We start from the raw sequence: 16,044 nt of genomic DNA, 5'->3' as shown, positions 1-16,044 counted from the left end.
AAGTTAGTGTATGACTGCTGTAGCAATGGTCTGTATAAATATGTACTATCCCTTCTGCAATGACGGTGTGTCATTAGCAGGGTCAACACCTTCGTGGAAAGGCATGTCCTGCAGTGTATCCCACATCTGCTTCACCATGCGGGTCAGAGCATTATAGAGTAAAAATTGCCCCAGGCCTAACCTGTATGTTTTCCTCAAGTTCTTGAAGGATCTTGTTGGACTTGGCCCTTTCTGCAGGGTATTCTCTAAACATTTTGCCTTTCTCCTCCTATTATTGATGAATTTGTGTTGTTGGCCTTAGGACTCTCTGCACTTAACCACTGCTAGCCAGTGCTAAAGTGCTTGCAGTCTAAAATATGGTAAAAGTGGCTTAGAACGAACTGGCATAATTACGTTACTTGTAAGTCTCTGGTGAATTGCCCCTACTTGTTCCCTGGACCTGTAAAATAAATGCTACAGGTGGGCCTGCAGCACTGATAGTGCCATTCCCTTAACACTTTAAACATGTCTCGGCCTACTATTGCAGAGCCAGTGTGTGCAGTTTTAAACTTAATTTTGACCCGTAATAATAAACCATTTGCCAGGCCCAAACCTTCCATCTTAATACATAAAAGTCAACCCTGGGTAGGCACTGGACAGCCCAGAGGACAAGGTGCACTGCATTTAAAAAGTTGGGCATGTACTACTAAGTTTTACATGTACTGGTAGAAGGGTCACGATCAACCCCTCTATTTGGCAGCTACAGCAGAGGTGGGGTCCTTGATGGGTTTCTTCTTTCAGCAGTTGACCAGACAAAGTCTCGTAATTAATGTTAAAGGGTGGGATGATGAGTGAGTGAAAGGGTGGATGGATAGATGCATAAATGATTGAGTGCAAGAATAAATGTAAGGATGGATGTGTGAAGGATGGAGTAAGGATGGATGAGTGAAAGGGAGAAAGGATGTATGGATGAGTGAAAGGGTGAATGAATGTAAGGATGAGTGAAAGGGTAGATGGATGAGTGAGTAAAAAGATGGGTGAGTGAAAAGGTAAATGGGTGGATGAGTTGATGGATGGATGGAGTGAAACGGATGAATGGATGCAGTCAAGGTGGGTGGATGGATGAGCGAAAGAATGGATGGTTGTAAGGGTGGATGAGTGAAAGAATAGATGGATGAGTGAAAGGGAAGGTAGATAAATAGCTGGATGGAAGGGTGGATGGATGGATGAGCGAAAGGGTGAATGGATGGCCAGATAAGTGAATGGGTGGAGGGATGAGTGATTGAAAAGATGGATAGATTATTAAAAGGGTACATTTATGTATGTATAGATGAATGGATAGAAGGATGAGTGGACAAGTGAAAGGATGGTTGGATCATTGAATGGATGAATGAATAGATGGATGAAAGAGGAATGGATAAATGAAAGGATGGATTAATTGATAGGTATGATGGATAGGTTTCAAGATTGATAGATAGGTTTGGATATGATTGAGCGGATGTATGGGCGGATGGATGGATTGGTGATAGACTCAATGATGGGTGAAAAATTGAATGGATGACAGAATGTAAAGGTGAAACAGTGGATATCAGTTGATGGATGGAATATTGAAAGGTGAATGGATAGATGCTTGGATGGAAGAGACATCAAGCTCTTCTGGGAAGGATCACGATGATTTACTTTGCTTGCTTGGTGCCATAAAAGCTTCAGTTCAAAGTTGGTGGGGGTTAATTTCCTGGTTGCTCCCTTCGCTGTAGTGGTCTCTGGATCAGCATGTAGCTGTTCCTTCAGTTCTCTGCACCCAGTCCAAGGCGTCCGCAGGAAGTCAGTGTCAGTGAGCGCTGTCAATGGGCCACTCTCTGGCTTTGTCTGCAGCCTCTGAGCACTCCTCCACCCCACAAATGTAGGTCTGCTCTGCAGTCTCTTTAGAACTTTCTAGCATATGGGACATTCAATGACGGTGCAAGATTGAGGATAATTTGGGCAGATAAAGGCTTGGCCAAGGGAGCTTTGTTGATATGATACCATCTTGTTTAGTGCCTCTAACCCCTCAACCTTAAGAAGCTAAGGGATGGTGTTGTACATGGGTTCCACCTATTTAATGCCCCTGGATATTGCACTTCCTAACTACCTAGTGTTGGACTTTTTCTGCTCACCAACTAAATCTCACTCACTGTAAAATCTGTTGAAATGAACTCAGAGTGCAAACCACCAGTATCTGCCTTTTAGTTAAGGTCACTGCTAGGGTAAGATGCTCTGGTCCGGTTACAAACAAACATGTGAGCACACACATGTGCCGATGTGTGCAGGCTGAGTAAATGAGACTACCATTTAGCTCAACCCGGTATGTGCACACAGGTATTTTGTCACAAAAGAGACCCTTCAGAGATTGGTGCTTACCTGGTTTAGGCCTTATAATTTTAGTGGGAGTTCATTGTGTATATATGTCTTTAGTGCTTTACTGAAAAGGATGTTTACTCACCGCATTATACCGTATGGGGAAATATGAGCCACTGCAAACTTTCACCATGCTCAGGCCAAGAGATACTGGTCAAGTATGAATCTTAGGATAAACATGTACCCCGAGTGCACATCCACTGTCACTTTTGTGATAACTACACCCCTTATGGCGTTGAGGAACAGTCATATTTCCCTAGCTTAGCTCATAAGCATATTACCATCCTTTACAGGTCTTTGTCACCCACCTACTGGGCCAATTTACTCTGCTGACCAGCAAGATGACCAAAGGCATCTGCACACAATAAATGTATTTACAGTGCTTGATTCAGTTTCTGGGAAAGGGAGGGGGGAGGAAATCTGCACAGTTAATTAGCTGTCCACGCTGAACCTGTCCTCAATCAATCCAAGCCCACAGAAACAAAGGGGGAAGGTCAAACCTCTGCATTCAAACACAAGAGGTACTACCCTTGGGTTTTTTGGAGGAAATGGATCAGGCAGTTGTATAAATTGGGGGGAGGTCTGAAGCTATCCTTCCAAAGACCAGTTGAAGGTGCATGTTCAAATGTCCCAGAATGCAGTGCGGGAAAGTTGGGGCAGGGGTGGAGTGATGACGTAGCACCCTAGGATTGGCCATAGGTGCCCGCCTTTGAGAACTTTTGAACAAGGGAGAGACACATCAGAGTTCAAGAAACAAGTGGACCTAGGAGAGTTAATGCTGGAGGAATCTTAAGTTTGATGGAGAAGCCACCTGACTCCACTGCAAAGATGAACTGAGATACTTTGACACCAACTGGCACTCAGAGACTGGGAGTGTTTGTATAGGGCTGGTGGAATTGCCCTCCTTATACTCTCTGAGTGGCATTAGAGGGAAGAACCTGCTTGGGGAGAACCGGAAGAGTTACACTGAATCTTTTGCAGACTGATCCTTCGGCTGATTAACCCACATCCGAGGATAAGGGGTCTCTGAATACGCTGCTGACACACAGGCACCCTGCAAGATGTCCAATGCCATGGGGCCTTGGGAGTCTGAAGGGTACTCTTCAGGTGCACTGAGGAGGGGCTTTTGAGAAAGCCTCTGGGTGACGACAGGTGGCAGGAGCCCAGACAGAAGACTGGTCCAGCAGCAGAGCTTTTAAAAATCAATGTTTGAAGGCCAAGAGCCCTGAGGATAATGCTCCTGGTGGTTAGAGCTAATCACCAGGATCCAGATGACACCAGAAGGAAGCCTATCGGACCTACGGGCCCAAATAAACAATCCCACAAGCTCAGTTCCTCAGGAGACCAGCTGGAAATGAAGCATGCAGCACTTAACAGCAACTTGGAAAAATTCCCCCAAAGAGGTCATTCCCACTGGGGTCAGCGCAACTTCTTTCAAATTCATTGACTGGGGGAGGAGGGTGCATGGGGGCCTATCCTTTTAGCCCTGAGGATTCCATCTCCGAAGGACCGACGCAACTGTTGGGTCTCAGGGGAAATGCAGATAAGAGGGCTGGCGCTTGTTGGGCTGGCCACATCTCCTCCCCACTGTGCCCCTGTCTGAGGGGGCAGGAGCACACAGCATTATGGTTCACATAGCGAAATATACCACAGACATGCCTGCTCCCAACTGGGTGGGAAAACAGGCAAAAGAGCTGAATCCTATGCGGCACCCAGGAGGGGTGTCCCGCGTGCACATGCAGGCAGGGGCCTTGAAGGATTTGTGGCTCCCCGTGGCCCTAACAGTGTTAGCAGCAGGTGCTCATAGTGAGCACAGGACTGGCGTTTAAACAGATATGGCAAAAGACCCCAATGACCTAAACGGCAAGGCTATCCATCTATTATTGACACGTGTGGCTAGGATTGCCCCTGTTAAGACTTTGACTTGTGGTGCCCCAGGAAAGGCACAAGTAGCATTGACTTCAAACAGTGTTGTGAGGATCTGTGGGTATCACAGGTGTCCCCCAAATGAAGCTTCTAAAAGTTTCCCAGGTGGTTTCAGTTATGCCCCAGGAAAGGTTCCCTTTGATTTTCAACCACTTTATGAACCTATGCTGTTGCATATTCACTCTGGAGCTTGGGGGATCCCTGTTGAGTTGTGCAAGAGCTGCATCGGCGACCCGACAAAAGAAAGACCCATGCACACATTTTGTTCAATGTACAAAACGTTATTAGCAATGAATGATAGTACCATCCACACTGAATTCAGTGGTTTGTTGTAATTTTACATGGTCTATTTTTACTTTTACTAATGTGATGCCAGGCTGACAAAGCCAGTAAGCATGCCCTTTTACAGCAAAAAACCCTTATATTGTATCCAGTATCTGGGCGGGGTGATTATAGTCATTAATGTCAATTGAAGTTAATCATGTAACTGTCTCTTTCTTGTTACTTTGCACTTATAGTGCCTCTAACGGAATAAAAGATGCCTTTGATAGAAACCCCCCAGGAGATGACAGAATGGTTGCGGTCACCAATACTAATTTGAATGATTCAAATCGGTGGAAAGTGACATTTTATCTGATTTTATGAGATTCATGCTTGCTCTCTTTTCCTCTACTGTGATAGCGAATCTGTTCAAATATCCTTAATGCAAGAAAATGTTTAGGAAAGAATTCAATTCAAGAAAACGAACTAGCAAGAAAAAGAGAATCTTGAAGCAAGATGGCGGGACTCTGTTCATGCCGCTCTAGCGAAATGTCATTTGCTTGGTTGTTGGTTTATTGTTGTGTTATGCACTAATATTGCAACAAACCTAGGCTGAAAAATGAATACACAGGAAGGTTGTGCTTTCCCCTTCTATGTCGAGAGTCAAATACTTTCTTTCACTTATGTAGTTGTAATTATTTACTGTGTCCATTCGGATTTACTTACAATTAAAATAGTTCAAATAATATATATGAATGGTTCTCAAGTGCGCGGTCCTGCTGGATGCTGTTCATCAAGTCTGCTCCTTTTCTTGTTGGCAAATCTGCTGGCCAATTTTTATTTTTTATTGGATTCCTGCCTCCTGTAAAGAAAGTCATATCATCCTGTTTTATATAAAAAGAAGGCAACATGTCTGGCCCCTTGTTTTATTATCCAGTTGCCTTGTCTGATACAGCATGAAATGTTTTTGCAAGAATCGTGTTGCATGTTGAAAAACTGGGTATTTACTATTGATATATATGATTTGCAGTGGCAGCTGATGACATTTGAAAGTGATAAGGCGTAAAATAATTGGTGTACTGCACTGTGGCGAGCGAGCGTACAAATGTGGACAAATGGTGCATTTTCAAGCAAATGTGATAAAGCAGGAAGGTAAATAAAGCAATTGGTAATCTGTTCTAACAAAGACAGTGAGTGGCAAAACTGTTAGTCTAATCAGAGGCATATCAGATGCAAGCCTACTATGTGCTCTGGCTATCTGTGCCACTATGTGCTATTCTTTCACAGTAGGTGTGTGGTCGTTCTATGGCCATTGATGCTCTAGGGGGTATATTCACAAGAACGTGTGATAACTACCGCAAGAGCAGCGGAACGCAACTTTCAATATTACAGCCCATCACGGGAAAATAACCCCGTGTCAACATGGAATTCACAACACGGAGGTTGCATGCGATAGTCCGCCGACAACGTGGCCAATATCCGCCATACAACCACCCGAAGGAGATAAAAACACAAACCACAACACCAAAAAACTCACGATGAGCCCATCTGCGAGGAGGAAAGCAGAGATAAGCATCGCCCAGACCGTGAAATACACGGCAGGCGGGAATAAGCACAACCAAAGCCTGAAAAAGTAAGGCAGACCAAACAGAAAACAACAGACAACCCTAATGGAGGCAACCCATGCCAGCAGACAACGCCACCAAACCCATTGGCAACAACACATTGTACATGGCAGCCCAACGTGGACAAGGTGAATGCATCCTGAGAGCGGAGGAGGTCAATAGCACAAAACCAGCACTCCAGCAATGATGCGAAAGGCACAAACAAGCAGAAGTACGCCAACAACAAGAAGGCAGCAATGCAGACCGGTGGTGGGAGTCCAGCGCCACACCAGGAGCTGGATGACATGGAGGAAATGGGGTCCACTACATCAGTCCGGAGATGGTGGCAGGGCTCGGGGACCGCAAAATGCACCAAACAACAGACACAACAGCAACAGGGAGAGGAACCAGCAGGGACTGGGGGACAGGGGGAGATGGGCAAAATGGCACACATGCACAACTAAGCACAGCACAACAACAGACAAACCATGCCCACGAGCAGCAACACCAACCAGGCAATGTCACACCACTGAACAGGCACCAAAGTAAACACAACACCGCCTGAAAGGGAGAAGGGTGAGCCAAATCAGAGCTGAAGGGACATCTCACACACAATGCAGCACACACACAGGAAGCTGAGCACACCAATACCCAACACAAAGTGGTACAAAAACCAACTTGCGCACAACCAAACACAGGACACAAGTGCAACCGCCTGTGCCGGTAAAAGGCCTTACGCATCTGGCAAACCACGAAACAGGGACATGATAATGCAAATGTACAAACACACAGTCCAGATGGGGTAGCAATGCATGTATGTCAGGGAGCCAGAGAGTCCGTGACACACATTGGCATGCAAATCAAGACTAAACACAGTTGGAGACAAGTAAAAGTGTGGAAACTTTATCAACAAGTGCGAGTCAGTACGGACTAGAGAAGTGCCACGACATGCAGACGAATGCAGCAGCATGTCTGAATGAGGAACGTAGGAAAGCGCCCATGTCCATCTCGGAGGAGTCCCTCACCAACACAAGTCAGTGCCAACCCGCGTTGGTTGTCCGCGCCTGGTACATGAGTCCTGGCCAATGTAGTCATGCCCTCTGACGTATCTGGACTGGTGACCACATCCACAACATGCAACCATGTGGCGTGACAAGTGCAATGACTCACATCCAGTTGTGGCAGCAGGTACCTTGTCCCTCGCCCATGAACGTGAGTGCAGCAGGGTAGACCAACATCTCCAATCAGCGACTCCAACCATTGGACCCAATGTGCACCAAAGCCCAATCGGGTAGTGGCTCCATGTGCTCACTGCACACAATGATTTGTGCAATCTCACAGATCCAGTTTCCAGCCTGCATACTGAACATCCATGCATGCCATAAGCGGTCATCCTGGTGACACCCCTGGTCGTGGTCCAACAGGGGGCGCACACACACGTTGAAATCCAGGTCAGCTACCGTTACGTTGGAGAGGGAGACATCCATGGACCACTCAAATATGCACGAGCGACAATGCAACACAGGCTGCACGCAGGTGACGTGCGCAAGGCAGAAGCTCATCCGGTAACTGATCCGCAGCACTGCCAACGGCAGTGCCCCCAGTACATGCAGCAGATGTGCACGGTAGAGCTCCACGTGACTGGAGTAGACCATGTGTCCGGGATGGTCTGCCATTGCATCGGTGGCTCTGCTTGAAGCGACACTGGATTGCCCCGAGACAGTCCGGAGGTTGAAATGGCACACCTCGGTGCAATGAGTAGTGTCTGTGTGTAACGGGTGCAGGCCTTGGGTGGGGGGGAGTACGTGCGAATGCCATATCACGCACACCAACTATGACCGAGGACCACTGTGTGTGGGATGTGTTCATGTCGGTCTTAAGCCGGGCAGTGTGTAGTGTGGGAGCCGCAAGCAAATGCCCTTGTACCTGTCAGGGGGTGCTGGGCACATGCAAGTTCCTGCTGGGAGCTGCAGATGTGCTACCGCCTGATAGTACAGACAAAACACCTTTCTTCGCTACGTTAACTTTGACTGCTGCATGCATACCGGAGACGTACAGAGGCCGGTCGTGGGTGTGGTGGGACGTCTGCGACCCTGGGACCGAGGATGATTTGCCCAGCACGATGCACATGAGCGAACTCACTGTGTGTCACGTTGCCACAGAGCTGCTCTGCCATGCCACGGGCACCCATACTTGTGTGCACTGCACGCTTGCATCACGTGCACTCCTACGGGACACCATTCCAATGCCTGTCTGCGCATGTCCAGCACCATGCCAACAACACTGCTATGCTGGTCTTCGAAGGTGTGTGCCCACTTGGGTATAGGCCAATGGTCAGGACAGGGCGGACACAGGTGTCCAGCCCATGGCTGGCTGGGCTCGCACAGCGAAAGAGGACTGGCAACAGACCCATGCATCCCCAATACTGATACACATCACACCCGGCATGCATGTGCCAAGAGCCCGAGCATTCTAGCGCTCCTACATGTCCCCGTACCTGCGGGCCTGTCCTCCTGGTACATGCCACATTGCAACATCGTGTACTGTGGCCCTGGTGGCGACAACACCCCAATACAGAGACACACTTACCGCACTTCCTACACTGGGCCAAGTCCAGACCACGGCCTGCCCCCCTGCCGAACCAGCACATGCAGCCTGTGCATTCAGGGGGGCAGGTGCGGGCTACATGTCTAGGCTCACTGCCAATGTTGAGGTGACATGGCAACATCTGCAGAAGACAGCACACTGTAATGTTGCAGGGCCCGTGCACATCAAGCTGACACAATGAACAGACAGACACACTTGCTCAGATGGTGTGAATGGCTATTGGCACATGCGCATGGCCACATTTATTAGCAGGCACACTTACCGAGTGACACATGTGTTGGATGTGTGTGGGGTGTGTGCACACCATCCAGCAAGGGCTGCCTGGTGCAGTCAGAAGTCAACAACAGTTTACATCGTAAAGGACACAACCATACAACCATAAAGGCCCCATGATTTGTGCTGCACAGAGTTAGTGGCCCGCATACACTACGTCCTGCACTGGCCTGGCGACACGAGCCGTAGACTTGCGGTGCACTGCGGCAGGGTCACGAGTACAGATCAGGTTCTCGTAGATGACAGGGGGCTTGTCGCGGAGTGTCTCTGTGGACAATGGAAGGTGTGCCCCCAGGGCAAGATGCAGAGGGCAGGACCACGCAGACACAGTCACTATGGCGGAGAAGAATGGAACAGACACATGTCGGACACCAAGTCCGGTCCAGCCAGATGAAGATGCAGGAAACCACCAGCCTCTGGACTCAGCCGCCACCAAAGTCCAACCAGATAGTGCCCATGACTCATCGCGCACAGAGTTAGTGGCACCAGTGCCGTTAAGGGATGCCGCCTGTGAAAAAGCATGTCCAATGGTGTTGGCTCCTTCATATCTTGGCCAGGGCACACTTCCACATGTGTGACATACTGGACCACAGTGTAGGCTTGAGGCAGCGGTCAGCACAGGCCATTCACCGAGTGTCACCGGCTTAGGTTGGATGGCCCCACTGGCCTGTGTAGTTCAGGTTCAGTGGCACCATGACTCGCGGACTTGCGGTGAACAGGGTTGCTGGCACCAGATCAGTTGTTGATAGTGTGTGATCACCCCCGTGACTCGGATCCGGGTTTTGTCCAGACTGAGCCGCATCTTCCTCTCACTCCTCTCTGTGTGTTCACTGGTGTGGACTCTGCTATCCGTGATTCGCGACTAGGTGCGCAGGGTAGTCCTTGTCCCTCACCCACGTGTGGCCAGCTGGTGTTGAACAGGGTTAGTGGCACCACGTGTCGCAAGATGCACATATGGAACTATGCCTCACTGATCGGGGGGTCTGGTGCTGTGGCCACTGCTTAGGCTTTGGGGTCACTGCCATTCAGGACTCAGGACACAGTTTCACATATGGAACCTACTGGGCCAAAGAGGACACCGGTGTAGTATGTGATCGTGGAAGGAGTAATGTGGGCCAGTTTCGGAGGGCCAGCGATGGTGTGCGGAGGCTGCAGAAGTCACAGAACTGGTACTTGGAGCCTGCACTGGCACGTGGTGGACCCTCCTTGACACACGCCGGTGTCAGCAGGTGATCAGTGTGGCCTGGCTGCGCAGGGGCGGGCCTGACGGGTTCGTGGTCCAGTGTGCCGGGGTCTACAGGCACACAGGATCGCAGGCAACTCCGCTCACGAGGATGGCGTTGGCCTCGTGGCTTGGTGAGAGGCACCCTCCTGGCAGAGATGTTGGGCTTTCCGGAAGTGGACCACGCCCAGGGCTACGTTTTTTTTTTCACACCCCTACGCTGGCCTGGCGTACGCCGGGCAATCCCACTCTGCTCACGCTTACAGGGGGACGTGACAGGCAACATTTGCGCTGACTCCACCACTGGCCGGGGGGACATGGTTGCGTCCACTGTCCACCACACTCCATACACCAGTGGTGTGTGTCGCCATGGATATGGGTGTGTTCTGCATACTGCGTTCTGTCCAGCACATCTCCGCCACTCTTGGCATTGTGTGATTTCCCAATCATGGTTCTCCTGCCTCCTTCACACATGCCTGGTTGCAACCTCTCCCCACATCCGGCTAGTGTGTGGCTGAGGTGCCATGCTGTTGATGGCTCATGTGCACGGCTTGCCCAGGTTACCATTGTGAGTTGTTCTGTTGTGTCTGGTGGGTGGGCATGTTGTTTGGCATGTTGGTTTTGATTTTTTGACATGTGCATTGCCGGAGTTGTGAGTTGCATGGTTGTGGAGTTGATATGAGTGGGGTGTTACGATGGACTGGATTGCGGTCCAGAGTAATTGCTAGTGATGAGAATAAATCAAGCAATCTCCCTGCTACTTGTTCACAGTATAACACTTGAAGTGTGATGGTCAAGTCCAGACATGGGTCCTGTGGTCACTGTGCCATGAGACTCAAACTGCACCCTACTGGTTTGGCCTAAATAGGCCAAAGCCAGTCTTGGGTTGCTTCTGTTTCCATTGATAGGGGATGTGGCCTGGCAGTTCATTCAGTTCTATATCCTACAGGTCCAAGAATGATCTGGATATTACTTTTGGCTATTTATTGTCACAGGTAGGTAATGACACACAAAATGTTACTAGTAACTGAAATTAATTCAAGCCATGACCCATGCACTATTTTGTATATCTTAATGCAAATGATGGTCTACCCTGGATTGAAAATGTGATATATAGGCGTGTGAGTCAAATTATGCCCATATAGAGTATATAGTACAAGTGAATGCTTGGAGGTAATCACAAGCTGCTGATTGGAGGCCAAACACATCAACGTACCGCATACATAAAACAGGTATTGAGAGAATAAACTGCATTCTGACATTTGAGAACAATATATGTTTTCTAGAGAATGTTAAACTGATACTCAGGCACACAACTGCTGAATTGCATAACATAGATGAAACCTATATTTCAGCATAATGGATACAATATAGGCAATACTTTTTTAATACTGTTTGTGCAGTGCCAGAAAGCACTTGTTTTTATAGTTGTTATTTCAAATTTCATGGTTAAGCCATCCATCATGTATATTGATCAAGTGTTGTAAGACAGTTCCATTGGTACTGATGCTTGATCAAAGCCTGTACGATCAGTGTACCCTGTAAGGATCCTATTACCTGAGCTGTGGCTCCAATACCTAGGCCTATGAGGTGTGTCTGACTTGAGGTATGGCCCAACTGTCTATTAGTTGAGAGATTGAGATGTGTGTAACTTTAGAATTTTCATCCAGAATGTAAATCATATTTGAAGATTGAAAAATGTGTTGAAAGAGGAAGGAAAAAAGGTGGAGAATCAAATTGAAGATAGATGTAATACATATCCTGAAATATTCTAAAAGGACATGTGTAACTGCGTTCTCATATTTTTTATTATTGCAGGTAGAACCTTCAGTTTTATAGCCACATTTTACGAAATTTGGAATGAAATAGTCTTATGTTTCATGCCAGTTTTTATGATAGTTACTCGTGGTGGAGTAATGTCCCCATGCAATGCACTAAAGTAGAATTAGACTTGTCTTACACACCATTTGAATAATTGACAAACTCCTTGAAAATATATGGCTTCAGCTAATTTACTCCGAAAATTGTGTGCTAACATTCACAGTTTGATCTCTTTTAGAATTTTTTTAAATGTTCTTAGAGTAGATGTCCACCCTCACCTGTGGGGAAGGGCAATCTCTGCACGAAACACTTGATATTCCAGCTAATTCTTTGGTTCATTGAATAACAATCCAGTCGTTAACAATTTATCACCTATGCATTTTTATATATGAATTCTGAAAAAGCCTCTGAAACTGTGACTGCCAAGCTGGAAAGAGCCTGATATTAGCTAGTGAAAAAGATTTGGGTAATTTTTTTTTTGCAATACTAGTTTGTTGGTTTTATTTTCAGTGTTTAGATGGGCTTTGTGTAAATGCATTGCTGCTAGCCATATCCGAAATAGTCAAGAAAGCAAACTACAGGCCTTTTTCTCAAACTGTACTTTTTTGTACATTTTGTAGTGCTATGAAATGCACTAAAACATACTGCAAAATTAGGTCTTGTTTAGACTTATGTTTGCAGAGTTCTCTGCTATGAGTGTGTAAGTATAGATTTTCATAGTAAATGTGAGAGGGACAGAGGGGAGTGGGTGGGAAAAGGGGAAGACTTACTGATAACGTAAATTGGATTAGGGAGGAGTCAGAGGGTTTATGAAGGGATGTCATTCACCCACACAAGAATGAGCCAATTGCATTACTTTAGGGGTGGAATTCTGCTGGTTCACAATACAGTCCGTTGTTTTTTTTCCTTTTATGTTACCTCTTGAAGGAACCAGTCAAACGCAAATTGGTCTTGTCCTGCTCCAATATAAATAGAACTGATCAAACTGCCATGCCCGGTCTCCTCTAATTGGGAATACAAGCAACCCAAGACTGGCTTTAGCCTATTTGGGCCTCTCAAGCAATGCGCCACTTGAGTCCTACGGCACAGTGAGCATAGGACTCACATCTGAGCTTTACCTTCACACTTAGGTTGTCACATTGAGGAAAATATAAGTGACAGCGGGATTGCTTGAATTAATCTTCGTTCCATGCAGTAACTCTAGGCTGCAATATAGTCCATTGTTTTTCCCAACCATCTTCCTTTACTTTATTTAGACTGTGAGCACACTGCAGGAAGAGTTTTGTATTCCGCTTGGACTGTGCAAATATTTTCTATCTGGATTTTCCAACACATCTATTGCAACTGCTTAAATCCATCAAAAAACACAGCAGCAAATGTGTTTACTGGACACCTGCTTAGCACTTATTTAAAGCATTTGCTTCAGCAACTGTATACCTTAGAACTTGGAGTTTAAAATATAGTATATGAAGTATTCCCACAAGAACTGACATCATCAAACTATCTCATTGTTAGAAAAGAATAGGTGGCTGTTCTTTTATGAATTTTTGAGGCAAGTCAATGGAATTCTCTTGATGTTTTTAGAACTGAAGTTTGTTATCGTGGCTAATTTGTTTTCAAATCAGAATTTGAATCATCCATCAGGCTTTGGATATCTTACTGATTAATAGGCTTCATTTGGCTCCACTGAACAGACACATGTCTGTTGGCCAATGGGAAATATGCTTGTAATAAATGATTTTAGCATGTCATATTTTGATACCTCAGGTAGGACCAGCCATATGCATAGCAGTCTTGGTCCGACACGAAAGTCTAGCCCAAACTGCCAGGCCTGGTCCTTTCTGAATGAGAAAAGAAGCAAACTGGACGTCACTGGTCAAAAACAATTGCCTGATTGGGGATCAGAGAAGTCGCTAGTGGCTTAGTTTCATTCAATAATTCCTTCTTACACCTTGTTTGCTGCATGGGAAAACCACACACTTCATAAAAGCGCACCTAAGTTAAGAAATACATTGGAAGCCATGAGTTTCTATTGTATGCCAAGGAAAGAAGCGCTGTACCTTAAGTGGCCTACAACAAAGACCATGATAATACTAAAGTTACTGGCAATATGTTAAGAATGAACAGTACACAGCCATCATGATGCCTCCAAAGCCTTTAGTATCCCAGTGAGAGCCACAATATGCCAGAGCCACCAAAGTGCCATGAAGGACCACAGTGTGAAAGCACTTGTAAAGTAATTATAATACCCACATTATGACAAGGAGGGCAAACTTATGCTATGGCTATCGCAATGCTTACAATATCCATAATATGTAGTGAGGGCTGTATTAATGAGGAAACTGGCCACAGTATGGCCCGGGCTCACCATATGCGAGGGCCACCATGGTGCCTAAAACACCCACCACAATTGTTGTATGAGTCAGTGTCACCTCGGTCTCCTCATTCCCTTCTCACCACTACTTGTCTCTCACTTGATTGCCTCCATTCTTCAGTTTCTCAAACCTACATTTTTTCAGTTTCACTTTCAACGAGATCACTATATTTATTTCTTTTCTCTCTCTCTGTCCCTCTTAAATTCCAGACTACATTTTGTGCAATACTTGTGTATCAATTCATTTGTCTGCTCTTGTGTCTACTTTCATTTTAATTATGTTAAATTCTTAATTCTTTAGGAATGTTTTCAAACACTGTTTTCCTTTTCTAAGTTCTATTGGTATTTCTTTGCTCTAATAATTTCTTTCTAATTTATATGACTACTTCATCTCTTTTCTCCACCTTTTCGCTCGTCTTCTACTGTTTTTTTAAGCTATTACTTTCATTATTTTCAAATTAATTTTTCTTTGTTACAAATATCTGAAATTCTTTTTGTCTCACTGTCATTCTCATGTTTCGTTATCTTTCTTTGTGTTTTTCTTTCTTCTCTGTTTCTTTTTTATTTCTTCTTACATTATTTCTTCTTTTTTCACCACTGCATTTTCTTCTGCCCTTTGTTGTTTTCTTCCTTTTTATTTATCCGTTTCTCATTTTGTCTTTCCTTTCTTTTCTTGTCATTCTGTTTCATTCATTCAACTTTATTTGTTCATCCTCTCTGTTCTTGTTTCTTCTCTCCTTCCATTATTTAATGTTTCCTTTCTGTTCCTGTCTTTCTTTCTTCTTTGCTTCCCCTTTTTGTTCCTTCTCTTTTGTCCCATCTTACTTTATTATGCCTGATTATATTTCTTTCTTTAATTTCTCCCTCTCCCCATCTCTCTCTTTCATTTTCCTCCCATTTTTGTAATTTCAGTTTCTCTCACGGTACCCGATTCTTTTTTACATCAGTCTGCCCTGTTGTCTTCACAGTGCCATTGTATTCACTTACCATGTATTTTATCTATTTCTGCTAAAGATAGAAGAGGCTTATAATCTTACTCATTAAGGGCATCCGATCATCGATGAATGCTATGTCTATCTTTCCTCTAAGCACTGTATGGGCAGGCCAAAGGAGGGTGCAAGGAAGGAACACACAAAGCCATTATGAGAAGCCTCACTGTGGAGTGAGGTTGAAGGAGTGCATAGGGAAGATGAATGGAGAGTAGGATAGAGATCTCCCAGAGAGAGAGGTTCTTGAGGTATAGATACTGTGAGGAGGCCTGGCAGCATAGGGTGGCAATAAGAAGTAAGCTAAGAGTACAAGCCATGATTCTCTGTTTCATTACCATCTTGGGTACATGTTTGACCTCTTTTGTCTGAATTACAGTTATAAATCTTTGACTTACTCAAAGGGATCTCTGGAGTAATATGTCTTTGATATATCCCTGGGCTGATAGCCCTCCACACAGATTAAAACCCAGCACTTGATCAGCTCAAGATGTGATGACTACCTCTTGGAGTATTGTATGACAATAATTCCTAATTACCACACTTCCTCTTACCCCAAGAAATTGTTCTGTGCCTGGAAGAGCTTTTTGGGCT

The sequence above is a fragment of the Triturus cristatus genome, chromosome 7, assembly GCF_964204655.1.
Source record: "Triturus cristatus chromosome 7, aTriCri1.1, whole genome shotgun sequence".
Taxonomy (NCBI): Eukaryota; Metazoa; Chordata; class Amphibia; order Caudata; family Salamandridae; genus Triturus; species Triturus cristatus.
The sequence above is the reverse complement of the archived record's forward strand: the minus strand, read 5'-3'. Positions refer to the sequence as shown.